Consider the following 6000-nt stretch of genomic DNA (forward strand, 5'->3'; position numbering starts at 1 on the left):
ATCACCCATTATAATTCCATTGATTATTTCCTAATCAATGGAAATGATTTGATAATTAGGCTTAACAACCATCAGCTCAACTCAGTACTTGCAGAGTATTCACTGGGGACCCTCAGTGCCCACAGGGACCTTGTGCAGGGCAGAGGTTGCAGTGTTCACCATCTTGCTGACCCATGGGCTGGATGACAAGGGGTGTTTGGGGGATGGAGCTGAAGCACAGTGCTGGGGAAAACTCACCATGATCCCATGGTGTGAAGGGAGGAGACCCAAGTGTGTTCCAGCAGATGGATCTGATCCAAGAGAATGGTCATTGCCCAGTTTTCTTTAGCTAAAAATAATGGTTTAATATCTCCTTCCACCTTAAATGGTTAAAGAGAGCAAACAGGAACTGGTTGGCACTGGGACAGGATGCTCAAGGAAGTGCATGTCCCATCCCTGGCAGTGCTCAAGGCCAGGTTGGACACAGGGGCTTGGAGCAAGCTGCTCCAGTGGAAGGGGTCCCTGCCCGTGGCAGGGCTTGGAGCTGAATGAGCTTTAAGGTCCTTTCCAACCCAACCCATTCCATGATTTTCTCTCCTGTGAGGACCCTGGCTCCTTTTTTCCTCCCCAAATTGAACTGGATTCCTTTTTTTATTTTAAAAAAAGAAATCTTATATTTTAATGGATAAAATTTATATATTTTAAATACTATATTTCAACAGATTGACACTTTGGTTTTGAGAAATCTTATAGCAATGATTCCGTAATATATATCTCTCTCTATATCTATCTCTGTATCTCCTTAACACACCAACTACTGGATGGTTTAAGTCACACCTAGGGCTTGCTAGGCCTGGCTTGGCTATGCCTGACCTGCTGCAGCTCATGGGTGATGGCTTTCCATGCCCTCTAACATGCCACAGCTTCCGTAGGTGCTGGTTGAAGCAGGCACTTGAGACCCAAACCGAATCCTGCTCCTGTATCCAGCTGTGAACTGGAAGGAATTTAAGTGATTGGAGCCTTGGACCTCCTCTAGAAGAGCAGCACAGAGAGAAGAGGGTGGAAAACACTGGCACGGGATGCCCAGTGAAGCTGCGGCTGCCCCATCCCTGATCCAGGGCCGGTGGCTGTGGTTCTGGGCAATCTGCTCTAGTTGAAGATGTCCCTGCTCATTGCAGGGGTTGGAACTGGATGAGCTTTGAAGGTCCCTTCCAACCCAACCCATTCCGTGATTCCACGTAGCATCGGCCTGGATCTGCCCTTCGCAGTGAAATAAGCTCCGAGGGAGCCCACAGATTGTTCCTCAGGATTCATGCTGATTTTTCCCAACATTTTGAGCTAAACCCTGCACTTCCCAAGTGTGTTTTGAGTTGTAAGTACTTTTACAGGTCCCTTCCCCATGGCTGATCCCTTGAGCCCAAAGCAGACTTCCCGAAACAGCTTCCTCCGGTCTCGCCGTGCTTGAGGGATTCATCCAGGCTTGGGCTGCTCTGAGCAAGCCCACAGCACAAAGCCCAGCTTTTCACATGGAATGTGTCCTTTCTTGCCCCTCTCCACGTGGATTTCACAGTCCAATTGTCTTAGATCCCTTCTTCAGATGACATCAGTATTATGGGGGTTTGTGTCTTCATTCCCTCTTTCTAAATCCAAGCTGGTGGAAGGGCAGGAGGTGATGCCTGAGCTTGGAACCAAGAAAAGCTTCATGGAACCCCTCGTGCCTCTGGTTTAACCTCATCTTCACTGGGCTCCAGAGCAAGAGAGCGCTCCTTGGCTCCCCAAGCATCATACATTGCATCCACGTTGAAGACCTTTGGATGTGGTATCACAATCCCATCATGGAAGCTTTCAGGAAAGCATCAGAGCAGGATCTCGTGAGGTTTTTAGCCTGATGAAGCTGCTGGCTGCGTTTCTACATCCATTTCTCCATCTGGTTGCTGAAGGAGTGGGGAGAACATGGGATGTTCCCATGTGGATCACCTAAACCCTCTCCCCTTCTTCTGAGCTGTATCAGGAGCACGACTGCCCTTGGCTGAAATCCACCCAAGGCAGTGTTGGGATCACACCTGCGGTGGTTTGAAGTTAGGATGAATGTGTTATCAATTTAATGTTCTGTTTAAGCTTGCACAAAACCAAGTTAATTGTGTGTAATTCCACTTGAAAGAGCAGGAATTCCTTCTTCTCTCCTGTAAAGGTCAGGTATGACTCTGCCTTTGCCACAGGTGATGCCAGCTGAGAAGGAAAACACCTCTTCCTGAACGGTGGATGCAGCATAAGAGCTGCAAAGGTTCTAAGATGAAACCACATGTGTTCAAGGCCAGGTTGGACACAGGGGCTTGGAGCAAGCTGCTCTAGTGGAAGGGGTCCCTGCCCGTGGCAGGGGTTGGAACTGGAGGAGCTTTAAGGTCCTTTCCAACCCAAACCATTCCATGATGCTATGGAAGTCATTTCTAACCCTTCTCCTTTCTGCAGCCACCTTCTCTCTGGGATGAGGGCAGTGGGACAGGGGGAGCATCCTCCTGGAATGTGAAGCTCTCTTCTCTCGTGGGAAGTAAGAAGCAGGTCAAGAGCTTGCCCTGCTGGAAGCACCGGAGGAACTGGGGTTGGTTTGGTGACAGGAGGAGCGGGTCTGCCAAAGATGCCACCGACTCTGGAAGGTTTCTTCTGGAGCTCTTTGCCTGGGAAGAGCCATAGGGAAAGGTCCATGTTTGGAGTCAGTGAGGGGAGAGGAATGAAGGAAAAGTGCCAAAAAAAAGGGGGGATTGTACCAGCTGATTGTATCGTGGTGTTCTCTAGTGTCAGTATTTACTCAGCTGCTGTTGTAACGTGCAGTCGTCACGATGTGGAGCTTGACCAAGCGCTTCTTTCTGTGTCCTCAATGAAAGCAAAGGGTCGAAGCCTTAAAGACTATCCCTGATTTAAACCCAAGCCTTTAGCAATGCTCTGCCTGGACCCTCCGACAGCCCCCCTGCTGTCTCCCGGGATCCAGGGAAAGGTTGACGAGGAGCTCGTCCTGGAAGCCATGCATGAAAACCTGGTCCCTCTCAACCCATTGAGGGGACCGAAGATGACACCCAACCGCCGTTGGATGCGTGCTCCTGTGTGGCACCACCGTGGAGCCCTGGGGGATGTCCCCGTGGCTGGAACTGGGCCCTGCCACCGGTGCGAAGCTGGGATGCTCCCAACGCGCCGCATCCAACACAAACCTTCCTTGTGTCTAACCCCCCCCCAGAGCATCAGCTCCAGAATTAGCTCTTCACTATGCAACAGGAAAGCCTTCAGCTGGTGATGGGGGGGGGTGTTTGCTTCGTTTCCTTGGTATTTCCTGTAAAACTGCTCAAATCTGGATGTTTCTCCTCCCTTTTCCCCCCAGTGCTGCTTTCAATCGTCGTGCTTTCGGGTCCTCCTCAGCACCAAGACTTTTCAGTGCTCCTTTTGGGTTTCAGCTTCCTGGGAGCGTTTTCCAGAGGGAGGTTCCTGAAGGGACTTGTGGACTTGCATGTGTTACATGTGTGGGTGACGGTGACATGCGGGCGCCCGGCGCAGTGCTGCAGGGGAGTAAAGCCTGCTCGTGGAATACAGAGCTTGTCACAAACCAGAACCGTGCCAACTGCGTGCGGGTACCGGGCGCATCCTCAGAGCAGCGAGGGTGTTGAAGTGCAGGGCAAAGGCCGAGGGTAAAACAGAATAAACCCAGGTTCTGACAGTGCCTCTGACCTGTTTCTGATCACGTCGCTGCTCTTGGCAACAGGCAGGAGCCTGCTGCCTGCCCCCGCTGGGTTGATGCTTGCCTCTGGCTGGATGAGGTTGGAGAGGAGAATGATGTGGGTTTCATGTAGGTGAGCGGGCAGGGAGCATCCTCCATGGCTTGTCCCAGCCCCTCTGGTGCTGCTGGTTATGGGGTCTGACACTGGGGGTTAAGAAGGGGTTTGTGCCCAGCTCAGATCCCTGGGGCACTGGGGCTCCGTGCTCTCAGGTGCCATCCACTGCCCCAGGGCGGAATGGGGTTTCCCCATGGGACAGATGGATGCTGGGACAGTGGGAAAGAGGTGGGAGAACCAGGGAGCTCGTATTGGCTCCGTTCACGGCAGTGGTGGGGCTCCCAGGTCCTTGTACAACCCATTAACCAGCACAGGCAGAGCCCCACCAGGAGCTGTGCTCGGCGTGGACCATCGCTGCTGGTCAGAACTCCATGGAACACTCAGAGGGAGCTGGAGCTTTCCTTCCACACCATGAGGGATGGGGTGAGCACCCACCTGGTTTTCCAGGTACTGCAGAGCACAGCCCTGAGCAGATGTGGTTTCCATGTGCTGTATTAGCATTGTTGGGGCTGTATCCGTGTTTTCCGAGGTGAAAAGCTGGGGTGAATCTTGGCACCACGTTGGGTTTTCCAGCCTCAGGAAGGGAAAACTGGCTCCAAATACGATGGAAAAGAAGGGATTTACCCCAGAGGCCCAAGGTGTGGGAAGCTTTATTCAAGCCCTGCCTGCACTGGCTCCACTGAACCTTGGGCACCCTCCTTGCTGGCTGTAGCTGGTTGGATGCAGCCTGTGCGGGAAGGGCTTTTGGCATCTGTGCCTGATCCGATGGCTTGGGCACCTCCTGGACAAGGAGAGGGATCCCAAACACCTCCTGGAATTCCTCCATCAGCCTCAGCACCTCCCGGTATTCCCTGGCCTTGGATTTCCTCCCCTGCAAATCGGTGGCTGGAAGAGGCCAGGGCTGCGAGCAGGGCAATGGGACAACCCCTTGGCTGCAGGATCTCATCTCCCCTCCTGCACCCCAGCTCCCTCCCGTCCCCAGGCGTGGGCAATGTCACCATGGCAGGGATACGGAGGTGGCTGCTGGGATCCTGCTCTATCCTGGTGCCCATGGGAAATGCAGGACCCCCAAAAGCAAAGGCCCTGGAGGTCTTGAGCCACCCAAATGCTGAGCTCGAGCCTGGGCACTGCCGTGGTTTCTTTGCCTCTTTCCTCTTCTCTTCCATTGCAGGGCAAAGGGACAGCACTAGGGAGCAGCCAGGTCCTGCTCGCAGCAGCAGTTCAGGATTGCACCACCGCAAAGAGGATGGGGATAAGACATGGGCAGTGCTTGGGCATCCAGGTCCTGCTTCGTCTCCGGGGCAAACCCACTTTAGCCCCAAGGCTGCTCTCCCGCCAGCTGGGTTTGGGATGGGGTTCATCCAGATCTGGATCTAAGGGACCCCAGCAGTGTCTTGTGTTGTGTTTACCCCGTTACGCAGTAGCTGGAGCATTGGGGTCCCTGCTTGTGGTGGGCTGAAAGGATGCTACAACGGGGAACCTTCCATGCCCATCAGCCATACTCCAGGGCTCAAGGACACGGTTGCGTTCCCGTCCTTCTCCTGCCTCTGTGGTGCCACCAACAGGAGATACTGGGACAGCAGGAGCATACCCAAGGGCACCTCAGTGAAGGTCCCGGTGTTCCTCATGGCCAGCAGGATTCCTTCCAGGATCTCGGCTTTTGTTTTCCAGGCCGGAGGGCCGAGCATCCCCCCGTGCTGCCAGGAAGACCAGGAGGCTGCAGCGTCTCCCTTCTGCCCCATCTCCAAACCAACGTGGGCCCGTGCTGCTGCATGGGGGGTGAGAGGGTCTCTGGGGGGCTCTTTTGGACCGGGGCGGTGTGGGTTAGACACCAACTTCAGCTGATGGAGGAGCACGGGATCAGCTCCCCACAGCGGATGCAGGGGCTGCCCACAGACCCATCTTGGAGGCTGTTTCCTCCACATCCCTTGGGACAGGGCTGGCTCCCCACACACGAGGGAGAGGGAACAGCAAGGAGATGGAATTGGGAAGTGGGGCCAAGCCCGTGCTCAGGCTCTCAGCATCCGTCCACACACGTGGGTTGATCCAGACCCACACAGAACCGGCCTCCCTTTGGAGCTCCAGCTCTTCACCTTCTTCCGAGGCACGCAGGGCTTCTGCACACAATCCAGCTGTGCTCCGGCATCCCGGTAACCCAGGGGGTGGTTCAGGACCTGGTGCAGAGCCTGCGCGTTCCTCTGGA

This window comes from Pezoporus wallicus, unplaced genomic scaffold, assembly GCF_028554395.1.
Source record: "Pezoporus wallicus isolate ANWC-B61680 ecotype Strahan unplaced genomic scaffold, APGP_CSIRO_Pwel_v1 contig_8372, whole genome shotgun sequence".
NCBI lineage: Eukaryota > Metazoa > Chordata > Aves > Psittaciformes > Psittacidae > Pezoporus > Pezoporus wallicus.